Here is a 14,508-nt window from a genome sequence, read left to right as displayed (position 1 = left end):
TTTTCTTTTTTAAAATATAATTTTATTTAATTTATCATTACAGTTGTAGTTTTGTCATCTGTTGGGTGATCTCATTTATATTAAAACATCATATTTTATAAATTATTCTTCTGATGTTTAGAGAATCCTAATTTGTAAGTGAACTAAAGCTGTCAGATAGATTTAGTGAAGTAAACAGTACAATATTTTCCTCTGCCATATAGTGTAGTAAAGGAATAAAGTAGCATGGAAAGAAGATACTAAAGTAGCCTAAAGTACAAATACTTCAAATGTATAAGTTGCATTCCACCACTGATCTAGAGAATATAACGTTTTAATCGCTAACTGTCCGCGCTAGTAAATATTTAAAGAGCATTTTTGTGTTTTCGTGTCTGATTGCGTCAGTTTGTATGACTTTATTTTGAAAGCGGTCAACGGAAGTGTTCTTAAACTGTAACGTTACAAGTGACGCGAGCTTGACGAATTCAATGTTGCAGTTCCGCTCTGTGACCACAGGAGGGCGACAACACTCCTTTATAATTACACCCAGCAGCTGAAATCTGCACCGGGCTGTTTATCTGCTCTAAAGGAGATCTTTACTGACACTATCAGAGGTGGAGGAAGGATTTAGATCCTTTTCTCAAGTAAAAGTACTAATACCACCCTGTGAAAATATTTTTTGATAAGTAAAAGGCCGGTTTTGTAAATGTAACTTGATTAAAAGTACGTATTGTGAGGAAAATTAACTTAAAGTATAAAAAGTAAATGTATCCATATGTAGACAAATCTTGAAAATAAATAAATAAATAAATACAATAAAAATAAAAGTTCTTAATTCATTTTAAATATAGGAATAAGAAAAAAAAAAACACACCAATACTCAAAATTATCTTAAAAAAAGACAACAAAAAAGTCAAGAAAAAATGAAAAAAAAAATGCTTATAAAACACCCCCTAAACTCAAAATGATTTTAAAAAAAATAAAATTAGAAAAAAACCACATCAAAACTTAAAATTATATTCAAAAAGTCATTACACCCCCTAAAACTCAAAATTACTTTTAATAAAAAAGAAGGAAAGTAAATTAAAAAGAAAAAAAAAACATCCACAAAATGTAATCAATCAGTCGATTCACAGAGAATTAATCTCTAACTATTTTGATAAACATTTTGAGTCTTTTTTTCAATGTTCTTTTTTAAAATATAATTTTATTTAATTTATCATTACAGTTGTAGTTTTGTCATCTGTTGGGTGATCTCATTTATATTAAAACATCATATTTTATAAATCATTCTTCTGATGTTTAGAGAATCCTAATTTGTAAGTGAACTAAAGCTGTCAGATAGATTTAGTGAAGTAACAGGACAATATTTCCCTCTGCTGTATAGTGTAGTAAAGGAATAAAGTAGCATGGAAAGAAGATACTAAAGTAGCCTAAAGTACAAATACTTCAAATGTATAAGTTGCATTCCACCACTGATCTAGAGAATATAACGTTTTAATCGCTAACTGTCCGCGCTAATAAATATTTAAAGAGCATTTTTGTGTTTTCGTGTCTGATTGCGTCAGTTTGTGTGACTTTATTTTGAAAGCGGTTAACGGAAGTGTTCATAAACTGTAACGTTACAAGTGACGCGAGCTTGATTAATTCAATGTTGCAGTTCCGCTCTGTGACCACAGGAGGGCGACAACACTCCTTTATAATTACACTCAGCAGCTGAAATCTGCACCGGGCTGTTTTTCTGCTCTAAAGGAGATCTTTACTGACACTATCAGAGGTGGAGGAAGGATCTAGATCCCTTTCTCAAGTAAAAGTACTAATACCACCCTATGAAAATATTTTTTTGATAAGTAAAAGGTCCGTTTTGAAAATGTAACTTGAGTAAAAGTAAGTACAGTGAGGAAAATGAACTTACAGTATAAAAAGTATGCTTAAATACTTATAAATACTTAAAATTATATATATAAAAAAAATTAATAAATAATAATAATAATAATAATAATAAAATCTTAATCTTAAAAATCAAAATCTTTATCAAAATAGTTGTGAGTCGACTGATTATCTAACTTATCGTTACAGTTGTACTTGTGTTAACACACAAAACTATCTGGAAAAAAAGGACATAAAGTGTCCAAAACAACCTGAAAAATATATAAAAAATCGTGTTGCCGCTGCCAGCAGGGGAATAGTCAGCAGGGAGATGACATTATCCTGTTTCTCGAGGATGCTTCCCAAACTTCAGTGGCAGTCAGCACTATCCAGTCCTACACCAAGGCATATTGATCCTGTTCCCTTAAATGAATTATTGTTGTCATTAAGAGTACAGTGACCTCATTTTCCAAACGAATACATTTCCTCACAAATTATGGTTGCCTCAGGCTGCCTCAGTCCACAGACAAAGACAGTGAAAGGAGGGCGCGTCATCTCCCACGGATGTATCATCTCCTTCCTGCAAGGAAAGCGAGGAGAGTGAAGGCGGAACTAACGGAGCGGAGAGCTCAAGTCCGCTGCCGGAACGTGTGACATACAGCGGAAGTAAACAACACACGCGGTAATAGCGCTGCAGTAATATGTGAGAGTTGCTGAAAGATGGATTAAAATTGTAGCCTAGAAAATTATTCATTTGTAATCACGCAACAATGTCTTCAGTTGAGTATTTGAGAGAGTTTGTCGACAAGCGACTAACTGCTGCTGCTGAGGAAATATTCAGAGCTTTTTAAAAGACTCATGGAGTATGAAGAAGAGATCAACCGTCAGCGCAAACTGCTGGATATCGTTTGGAAACCTGAAATAAAATCGCACTGTTTGGGTGTGTAAAGCTTTCTAATAACAAAACGAATAAATGTGTTTTCTATATTATCCTCGTATAGTTTTTTTTTTCTCTGCCATCACGTCAGTGTCCTATTTCTCTTGTCTGTATCTCCAGAGCTCCCACATCAGCATGTCTGTAAGGAGGAGGAGGATCTCACTGACCAGCAGCTCTGTACTCAGCAGAGGAGCTCCAGTCTGGACCAAGAAGACCCAGAGCCTCCACAGATTAAAGAGGAGCAGGAGGAGGTCTGCACCAGTCAGGAGGGAGAGCAGTTTGAACTGAAGGAGGAGACTGATACATTTATGTTTACTTCTACTCATGAGGAAAGTGAATACAGTGAAGATCAGACTCTCAACTTCAACCCTGATGACACTCTTGGTGCAGCAGATAACGAGACTTCAGTCAACATGCCAGTTATAATCTGTGTGGTAACAGAAGCTCACAGAGACCAGCAGCTCCTCTCTCACAGCTCTCATGGAGCTGAGAGCCAAGATCAGGAAGGAGGCAAGCATGGAGGCTCAGGATCGACTGAGGAGGCAGAATCAAAGAAAAACTCTCACAAAAGCAGAAGTCAAAGTGACAATGTAAACATCCCTAACTTGTCAGATATTTACAACAATACTCACACAGATAAAAAGTATTTTAAATGTGAAACATGTGGGAAAGGTTTCAAACATAAATCATCACAGGAGAGACACCTGAGAGTCCACACAGGTGAGAGGCCTTATATTTGTAAAACATGTGGGAAAGAATTTGGATATAATAGTGTCTTGTTGGCCCACATGAGGATCCACACAGGTGAGAAGCCATTCACTTGTACAATATGTGGCAAAGATTTCACATATAAGCATGACTTAATCGGCCACATGAGAATCCACACAGGTGAGAAGCCTTGTTCTTGCAAAATATGTGGAAAAGATTTCAGACTGGAGAAAAACCTGTTGGTCCATATGAGAATACACACAGGCGAGAAGCCATACATCTGCAAGAGCTGCGGGAAAAAGTTCTGTTCTGTTTCAGCGTTGATAAATCACAGGAAAATCCACACAGGCAAGAAGCCATTTATTTGCAAAATATGTGGAAAAGATTTTGGGCGCAATCGTAACTTGTTGGTCCACATGAGAACCCACACAAGTGAAAAGCTGTATATTTGTGAAAAATGTGGGAAAAATTTCAGGTGTAGTAGTAACTTGATGGTCCACATGAGAAGAGCCCTCACTGGTGAAAAGCCGCGCCTTTGCAAGACCTGCGGGAAAAGATTCTTTACAGTGTTTGGATTGGTAAGGCATAAAAGAGTGCATACAGACAAGCAGTTTTCTATTGGAAGCCACAAAGTGAAGAGCCACATAATTACAGCACTCGTGGGATTCTTGTTTCTTAACTGTCAAAACAGACAAAACAAGACATTCACCAGTCTGAAACAGGGTCCCATCCTCTAAAATGAAACACTTTTGTAAAAGCAAAGTCTTTAAAGCATTTCATATAATGAAGAGTTCACAATATCTTATTGTAATGAATTATATCAACAATGCTAGCAAGTTCTGTTAAAACGTTTTTCCCTTTATTGTGTATTTCTGTCAGAAGCAGTACCGTTTAAACCATTTTAATGTTTAACCTGTTAAATTATTTTTATACACCACTTCAGAAAATGCTTTTTCTATTTTCTATGTATGTTTCTTTTCTTAATTTCTGTAAATGAACATGTGAACAGTGAAGAAAGTGAATTAAATAAAGTAAAAGAAAGATTCTCTGTTAGTTTATACGAGTGAAACTTTCACCTTAAGTGAAAACAGAACGAAAGACATAGTAGTATGACATCCACTGGAAGTAAACAAAACATGTAGGGGCAGGCGTATATATCCCAGAGTTGCTTTTTGTTGTTGTTGTTTTCCTCTCTTTATTGCACAAAAAAATGTACATATATATATTGTCAGAGAGAGATAGGAAAATTACAACAAGAAAAATCAGACAAATGAAAAGAAATATGCAAAAACAAAGCCAGATAGCAATATAAATTAAACTAGAAATGCGTAAAGATGTACACAAATTTATTATCTTCATTGCCTTTTTGTTCTGGGGGGGGAGAATTTGTTCTAATGTATGGTTTGGTTTGATTTTCAAACAATAAAAAAAAGGGCCTATATCTCCTAAATTTGGATTTGTGTGTATGAAATTTGCTCAAAAGAAAAGCCATATTAGTAATATAATATTCACAGGTTTTACTTTTACCTCTATGAAAACCAAACCAAACATTATCTAGACGTAGATTAAAATCAGGGTCAATATTATCAATAATATATCTGCTCAAGTCATAACATAGCCTTCTGGTATGATCATAGTGACAGAATAAGTGAAAGAGTGTCTCTGGGAATCCCAGAATTTGACATAAGAAGGAAGAGGAAAGGAAGCAAAATCACTTCTTCAAATGAGTACTGTGAAGTTAAAATAATGTTAGAGTGAGAGGAACAAGATGCAAATGTGGGCAGGAAGAAGTGGGTTTCTCTAGATTATGATTAGAGCATACAGGATTTAAGGATGAACTGAAAAAGGCCAGGGGTCAGATAAATGTGAAATATGTAGGCCTGCCTGCAGTGTGAAAGGCCTCTTAGAGATAGATGAAAAATCAAGTGTCCAAAAGACATTACTTAAATATTTATTTGAAACTGGTTTAATTTCCAGGATATAACTCTCCAAAAGTCATTATGTTAAACACTCCGGTGCAATAGGTGGCGACATGCACCTTTAACGTTGGTTTGAAGCCCGCCAATTAAAATAAACGAAGAAGAAAAGGGAGGAAGTGAACAACCGACGCGCGAGTAGCAGCGGCATGCATTTGTTTACACACGCATGAATGCGGTATTAAAATCGTAGTCTAGATAATTGTTTAATTTGTAATCACGCAACAATGTCTTCAGTTGAGCATTTGAGAGAGTTTGTCAAGGAGCGACTAACTGCTGCTGCTGAGGAAATATTCAGAGCTTTTAAAACAACTATCGTCGAGTACGAAGAGGAGATTAACCGTCAGCGCAAACTGCTGGATATCGTTTGGAAACCTGAAGTAAAGTTACACGAGATCGGTGTGTAACACTTTATAATAATTTAAATAACATAAAAAGGGGGACATTTATTTATAATCCCAGTTTTTATGCATTATGTTACTATTTTGCTCGCATTTTTACATTATTTTTCTCTGCCATCACGTCAGTGTCCTATTTCTCTTGTCTGTATCTCCAGAGCTCCCACATCAGCATGTCTGTAAGGAGGAGGAGGATCTCACTGACCAGCAGCTCTGTACTCAGCAGAGGAGCTCCAGTCTGGACCAAGAAGACCCAGAGCCTCCACAGATTAAAGAGGAGCAGGAGGAGGTCTGCACCAGTCAGGAGGGAGAGCGGCTTGAACTGAAGGAGGAGACTGATACATTTATGTTTACTTCTACTCATGAGGAAAGTGAATACAGTGAAGATCAGACTCTCAACTTCAACCCTGATGACACTCTTGGTGCAGCAGATAACGAGACTTCAGTCAACATGCCAGTTATAAGCTTTGTGGTAACAGAAGCTCACAGAGACCAGCAGCTCCTCTCTCACAGCTCTCATGGAGCTGAGAGCCAAGATCAGGAAGGAGGCAAGCATGGAGGCTCAGGATCGACTAGAGATGAGGAGGCAAAATTAAACACAAAAGACGCCATAAAAGCAGAAGCTACAGTAACAGTGTAAACAACCCTAAGTTGTCAGAGACTCACCATAACACTCACACAGGTAAAACGTCTTTAAAATGTGAAACATGTGGGAAAGATTTTAGGCACAAGTCATCACTGGAACGACACCTGAGAGTCCACACGGATGAGAGGCCATATTCTTGCAAAATATGTGGAAATGAATTCAAACATAATGATGGCTTGTTGTTCCACATGAGAACTCATTCAACTGAGAGACTTTTTACATGCAAAATATGTGGGAAAGATTTTCACCGGAAGTCATCACTGGAGAGACACCTGACAGTCCACACAGATGAGAGGCCATATTCTTGCAAAATATGTGGAAACGAATTCAAATATAATGATCGCTTGTTGAACCACATGAGAATCCACTCAGATGACAGGCCGCACCATTGCAAGAGCTGTGGGAAAAAATTCCGTGCATTTACGGTATTAAAAAATCATATGAGAACTCACACAGGTGAGAAGCCGTATACTTGCACAACATGTGGAAAAGATTTCAGACACAGAGGGAGCTTGTTGGTACACATGAGAAACCCACACAGGTGAGAAGCCCTACATTTGCAAGACCTGCGGGAAAACATTCTGTTACAGTTCAACATTGACCACGCATATGAGAGTCCACACGGGTGAAAAGCCGTATACTTGTGAAAAATGTGGGAAAAAATTCGGGTCTAGTAGTAACTTGACTCTCCACATGAAAAGACTCCACATTGGTTAAAAGCTGCACCTTTTTTTAGATATGTGGGAAAAGATACTTAGAAATGCTTCAATTGGAAAAGCATTAAAGAGTGCATGCAGACGAGTAGTTTTCTGTCACATAAGTGAGGAGCCACATAATTACAGCACTAGTGGGATCTTTTTTTCAACTGTCATACCTGACAAAACAATCCATAGATAGAACAAGACCCCACTCTGCATAAGTGTCCACCCACTAAAATGAAACACTTTTGTTAAAGCAAAATCTTGAAAGCATTTTCGATACATAGTATCTGACTGTAATAAGGAGGCATACCATTAAAAGGTACCTATTCTGCTTTTGGGTTTTTCTCTTTATTCTGTGAAACATTTCTGTGCATGTAAAAGGTCTCCTGAGTAATAAAGCCCAAAGTCCAAGTCAAAGGGAGCTCTCTCTTCCTCATAAAACATTACTCCTAATCTGCTTGAAACAGCTAATTTGAGTTTCATTGTTAGTTCTGTAACTTGTTGATATCACAATTTGTACAACTGTTAGTTCTCACTAAGCAATTTTATTGGTCAGATATGATATACAGGACAGCACAACAGCACTGGGACTTGTACATCTTCATGTATAACTCTGCATTACATCTGTTATAAACAGTTAATTAGGCCTACATTAACGGCCAGTAGTTATTTAACGGTACTGTAGATTGTAGTGTGACAGACTACTCTGGAGGCCTAGTGTGTGTCACTCTGAAATTGCCCTGAAGCAAGAAAAAAGGTAATCAGGGGAGCCTTCACTCTTTTTGGGGCTTGTGCATGTGTGGGAGTTTTTGTTAAGGAAAATAAAAATGGCAGCAGTTGCTGTTGGAGCTATCACGCTGTCTTCCGTCCCATGTATTGTTTTGTTAGTCACATTGGTGGCAGCAGTGTTCATCAACAAGCCGCCTGAGAGCTTTTCTGTGCACGTGTGGAGCCGTTAGCCTTGCTGTTGTTTTTAGCTTAGCTGCCTCAGTTTAGCTAGCTGGCTAACCCATGCATGGTGCTTCAAGACTGTTTACAACTATGTTATGAAGATGTGGTGCGGAGACAAGTATTCTTTTAAGTCCGGCACGGGGATGTTTGACTGTCGCTCGCCCGGCAGAGACTCTCCCTTCACTGGTGACCGGAGCCAGAGTTTCCTCAGCGGGGTGAAGCAGCTGGAGGTGGCGGAGACTGCAGTTATGAGCCCGAAAAGGATTCTGCGTACTCGCCTCAGTAATTCCAGAGAGAGACACACAATATACAACAGTCTGCTACAGTTAACAGACTCTTATTTAAATGGAAACATGCAGATAATTGCACATGATACTAAGCACCAGCCCTGCACATAACATGTAGACCTAGCTAACACAATGTAGCAAGTTATTTTTTTTTCCTGCTAGTTTGCAGGAAAAAGTTTTGTGTTGGTAGTCAACAGCTGTCACTTCCAGCAGTTGCGTAACTATTTGTTTCAGCAGAGCCAAAATAATAAATGTTGCCTAATAAATGAGAGCTTGTTGAACTGTTGTATAAAAGCAAATAGAACACTTGAGGTCGTGTTGTTGTATTGTATATTATCACGGCTGTGTTTATCTTCAGCATGAGGCCTGCAGCCTTGAGCCTATGACTGATTCACAGCCCTGATGATGTACAGTACAACAGCACTTCCTCTGGTGTAATATTGCTTAAGTAACAAATAGAGCCAGCTGACCAATCAGAGCAGACTGGGTACATAAAACTCAGACCAAACTGTTTCAGACAGGTGATGCAGCAGAGGGAATATGAGATACACGATGTGTTTTTCATTAAAGCATGTAAACCCATCCTAGCAAACCCCCAAAATACAAATATGATCCCAAAAATTAGCATAATAGGGCCTCTACAATAATGTCAGCAAGTTTTGTCAAAAACTTTTTCCCTTACTATGAATTTCAGTTAGAAGCAGTGTCATTAAAAACAGTTGTAATGTTGGAGTTGTTAAATTATTTTAAATATTTTTTTTTTGTATTTCTGTAAATTGACTTGTGCACAATAAATAAAGTGAAAAGTAATACATTTAAACTAAATAAGATAAATTCTTGTGAAATTAAATGAGTGGAAACTTTTACTGAAAGTGAAAGCGGAACGAAAGACGGGCTCACTTCCTCTACCGGAACTTAGCAGTGTGACTTCCAGCGGAAGTGTACGACGGAGGCGCAAGTCGCAGCGTCATGTGTGTCTTCAGCCTATGTGAAGATGATATTAAAAGCGTAGCTTCGATAATTATTTCATCTATAATCACGCAACAATGTCTTCAGTTGAGCATTTGAGAGAGTTTGTCAGCGAGCGACCATATGCTGCTGCCGAGGAAATATTCAGAGCTTTAAAACATTTACCGTCGAGTACGAAGAGATCAACCGTCAGCGCAAACGGCTGGATATCGTTTGGAAACCTGAAATAAAGTTCAACTGAATGGGTGTGTAAAACTTAACCAATTAATAACATAAAAATGAGAATTTAGATTTGTAAGCTCTTTTTTTTTTTTAGATGTGATTTGTTCCAACATCCCTGCATTTCTACATTATTTTTCTCTGCCATCACGTCAGTGTCCTATTTCTCTTGTCTGTATCTCCAGAGCTCCCACATCAGCATGTCTGTAAGGAGGAGGAGGATCTCACTGACCAGCAGCTCTGTACTCAGCAGAGGAGCTCCAGTCTGGACCAAGAAGACCCAGAGCCTCCACAGATTAAAGAGGAGCAGGAGGAGGTCTGCACCAGTCAGGAGAGAGAGCAGTTTGAACTGAAGGAGGAGACTGATACATTTATGTTTACTTCTACTCATGAGGAAAGTGAATACAGTGAAGATCAGACTCTCAACTTCAACCCTGATGACACTCTTGGTGCAGCAGTAACGAGACTTCAGTCAACATGCCAGTTATAATCTGTGTGGTAACAGAAGCTCACAGAGACCAGCAGCTCCTCTCTCACAGCTCTCATGGAGCTGAGAGCCAAGATCAGGAAGGAGGCAAGCATGGAGGCTCAGGATCGACTGAGGAGGCAGAATCAAAGAAAAACTCTCACAAAAGCAGAAGTCAAAGTGACAATGTAAACATCCCTAACTTATCAGATATTCACCATAATACTCACACAGGTAAAAAGTCTTTCAAATGTGAAACATGTGGGAAAGATTTTAGGCATAAGTGTTCACTGAAGAGACACCTGAGAATCCACACAGGTGAGAGGCCATATTCTTGTAAAACATGTGGGAAAGAATTCAAACATAATTATGGCTTGTTGACGCACATGAGAACTCACACAGGTGAGAAGCCTTATTGTTGCAAATTGTGTGGAAATGTATTTGGACAAAAGAAGGACTGGTTGAACCACATGAGAATCCACACAGGTGAGAAGCCATACACTTGCACAACGTGTGGTAAAGATTTTGCACAAAATTATAACATGTTTGTCCACATGAGAACCCACACAGGCGAGAAGCCATTTATTTGCAAAATATGTGGGAAAGATTTTGGACACAGTAGTAACTTGTTGGTCCACATGAGAACCCACACAGGTGAGAAGCCGTACGTTTGCAAGATCTGTGAGAAACGATTTTGTAGGAGTTCAGCACTGACAAGCCACATGAGAGTCCACACGGGTGAAAAGCCATATATTTGTGAAAAATGTGGGAAAAATTTCAGGTGCGGTAGTAATTTGATGGTCCACATGAGAAGAGCCCACACTGGTGAAAAGCCACACCTTTGCAAGACCTGCGGGAAAAGATTTATTACAGTGTTTGGATTGGTAAGGCATAAAAGAGTGCATACAGACAAGCAGTTTTCTATTGAAAGCCACGAAAGTGAAGAGCCACATAATTACAGCACTCGTGGGAATTTTGTTTTTAACTGTCATAATAGACAAAATAATCCAACGAAACACTAGTTTAAAAGCAAAATCTTGAAAGCATTTCTTACAAATCAGTTCACAGCATCTCACTGTAATGAAAAGTATACCATTAACAATGCTAGTAAGTTTGTTAAAGCTTTTCCCACTTACTGTACATTTCTGTAAGAAGAATCTTTGAAACAGTTGTAATGTTTGACCTGTTAAATTTTTATTTTATTTATTTATTTTTTTTTTACACTTACTCCAGAAAATGCTTTTCCTGATTTTTATGTATGTTTTTTTGTATTTCTGGAAATTAAGTTGTGCTCAATGAAGAAAGTGAATAAAATTAAATAAAACAAAGAATCCCTATCAAATGCCAAATTTAAAGAGTGAAAACTTTTACCTTAAGTGAAAATTGAACAAAAGAGGAAGTCACTTCCACTGCCATAACTTTATAGTGTGATATCCATTGGGAGTGAACAAAACATGTTGGGGTGGGAGTATGTATCCCTTTGACAAAGGAATCACAAAGAGAATTTCATTTATGAATTCAATTATGATTAGAGCATACAGGATTTAAGGAAAATTTTAAAAGGCAGGGTCAGATGAATATGAAATGTGTGGGCCTTCCTGCAGGGAAACTGTAGAGCATGTACTGTTGGACTGTAGCAGGTTCAGAGCAGAAAGAAGCAGATTGAAGGATGGATGGTTGGATTAGGAAGAAAGTGGAGCATCAAAGGCCTCTTAGAGATAGGAGATGAACAATCAATTGTCCAGAAGGCATTACTTAAATATTTATTTGAAATTGGTTAAATTCCAGGATACAACTCTCCAAAAGTCATTAACGTTACACACTGTGTAACACACGGTGTGTAACAGTGCAGTAGGTGACAGCATGCACCTTTAACGTTGGTCTGTAGCCTGCCAATTAAAACAAACGAAGACGAAAAGGGAGAAAATGAGTGTTGATGTAATTTCTATTGTTATGCTATTTTATTCCTGTGCAATGTTAACAGAAGTACGTTACCCTAAGGTCACACACTCCGATACAGTAGGTGGCGGTATGCACCTTTTCACGTTGGTTTGCGATCCGCCATTAAATTTAGAGAAGGAGAAGGAGGAAGTGAACAACAGAAGCGCGAGTAGCAGATTTCACATCCATAGTAGCAGCGGCATGCATTTGTTTACACGGTTCACACCGCCTGAATACGTTATTAAAATCGTAGCCTAGATAATTATTTCATTTGTGTGATGCATGACTTGGGAGGAATTTGTATGTTCAAGAAACAGTTAGTGAGGACTGACACTAAATATCATTTATTACAGTAAAATGTGTAGTACAGCTGTAGTGTGGAATTTAAAATTATGAGATGTTAGAGCAGAGAGGGGAGCGGGCACAGTAAGATCTGATGCAAGACATCTACTCGATTTCCAACATGAAATATTTATATTTGTTTACTGAATCTGTTCAACGGGCATTCTGATGTTTTTTTTATTTTCTGATGTTTTGTTGTCTTATTTTATTTGCCATGTTATATAAAGATCTAACTAATAACATTTAATGGAGAAGTTTGATTTAAAAATAATCTTTTTTTTTCTTTCCATCATAGTCGTATCTTATTGTTTTGTTCTCTGTGACTCCAGAGCTCCCAACTTCAACATGTCTGTAAAGAGGAGGAGGTTCTCGCTGACCAGCAGCTCTGTACTCAGCAGAAGAGCACCAGTCTGGACCAAGAGGACCCAGAGCCTCCACAGATTAAAGAGGAGCAGGAGGAACTAACGTAAGGTGCCGTGTACTGCCGTGGGTGGGGGTCAGATCTTCTTAATACGTCCATGGGCTCAGCAAAAAAACATATTTTGGCCACCTAAAAAAATATATGAACAGTTTAAGTGTGTGCTGTGTTAAGAATGTTTTCACTTTATCAGGGTAGGACATTTATTTAGAAAATAACTATTTTGTCCACTTTCCACTGTGGCTGCTGGACTCCATCATTTGGCTGGTGCTAATTTCCAACCCTGCTTTACCTTTTGGTCAGATAGTTCGCTCTGACAAGGGAAGCCATTAATTGCTTCAGTTCCCAGTCTGTGCTCAAGTCAAAGCCACTAGACTCCATTGACAAAAACAATGATTTTAGATCATTGAACATGGGAGCTACTGGTCTAACACTGCTTCAATCAGCTATCTAGTTTATATTATTATGTGACTTTTGTGAATCCAAACTACCCCTTTAAAAACCAAAATTTCACAATAACCCAAACAAACAAACTGATGGTGGACCAGCAGGTGTTCAGTGAGTTTTTTTTTTTTTTTTTAATTCAAATGGATGAATCCATGATCAAATTAGTTGGCGACTGAATTGATAGTTGACAAGTAATGGATTAATCCATAATAATAATTGCAGTTCTAATGGTTTTAAAGTGCCTTGAAGCTTGTAATGTTGAATTCATTTCAAGGCTGATTCAAGAGAGGTTGGGTTTGTGGCCATAGTCAAAAATATAATAAACACATCCTGTGTCTGTCTTGGCTTGGTTCAAACATATGATTTATGGTCTAAACTATGATTCTGAATTATTTCCTTGTTTCACTGAAACATTGCAAATGCAAAATTAGAGTAAAATATTTGGATTGGCACAAAACTTTAAAAACAGCTACAAAATAAATATTTTATATTGACTTAACCTCTATTATATTTAGATCAAGTGGATGTGGTCTTTACTGTGCACAGACTATAGAAATTGATGAGATATATAACATATTGCTCTGTGATATCTTGTCTATCTTTATGAACTCACTCCAAGCTGTTAAAGATAAACTCAAATTTCTCTGTCTGAGTGACCCATGGAGACAGCAATTTTTTAAATCAGTCCAGCATTGAGAGAGAGCGCTGCAGCCGCAGCATCCAAAACAGGTTGCAATGTTATCCTTTCAGGCAATTTTGCAGCGTCATTTTCTGTCCAGTGAAAGTGTTTGTTTTTGCCTCCGACAGGCTCAGATTGTTTGAAAACGTTTTGAAAAGGACTGTACAGAGACCTTTTGCTGATCTAGTCTCTCTGTTAATTTGTTTAACTTTTGTTAATTTGTTTGTTGCTTTACTTTTTCACATTGATGAAATAACTTAAATATTTAGTGATGACATTTAAAATCTTTTAGATAAAATTAAGATACACTTTTTGTACTCAAACACAACAAACTCTTCTCAGCTCTCCTCTCTCTAACTCAAGTGAACTTGACTGTTCTTCAGTTAAGACTTAGTTACAGTAAGAAACAGACAAGTGTAGGATAAAGAAAAACATTTAATTTCTCTGTAGGGTCTTTTCCATGATAAAATTGCACATAGGGATTGCACTGCAGCCTCAAAACATGTAAGTTTAAGATTGTAATGATGTCAGAATAACAGAATGTTAGACATTTTTAGAATAATCTCCATAAAAAA

General features: G+C 37.7%; 1 pseudogene; it reads left to right on the top strand.

Annotated features, from left to right (window-relative positions):
- The first annotated feature begins 2,018 nt into the window (after nt 1-2,018).
- On the top strand, nt 2,019-4,230 carry LOC121944161 (annotated as a pseudogene).
- The last annotated feature ends 10,278 nt before the right edge of the window (nt 4,231-14,508 follow it).

This window comes from Plectropomus leopardus, chromosome 6 (assembly GCF_008729295.1).
Source record: "Plectropomus leopardus isolate mb chromosome 6, YSFRI_Pleo_2.0, whole genome shotgun sequence".
Taxonomy (NCBI): Eukaryota; Metazoa; Chordata; class Actinopteri; order Perciformes; family Serranidae; genus Plectropomus; species Plectropomus leopardus.
Note: the sequence above shows the minus strand (reverse complement) of the source record. Positions and strands in the feature narration are given on the sequence as shown.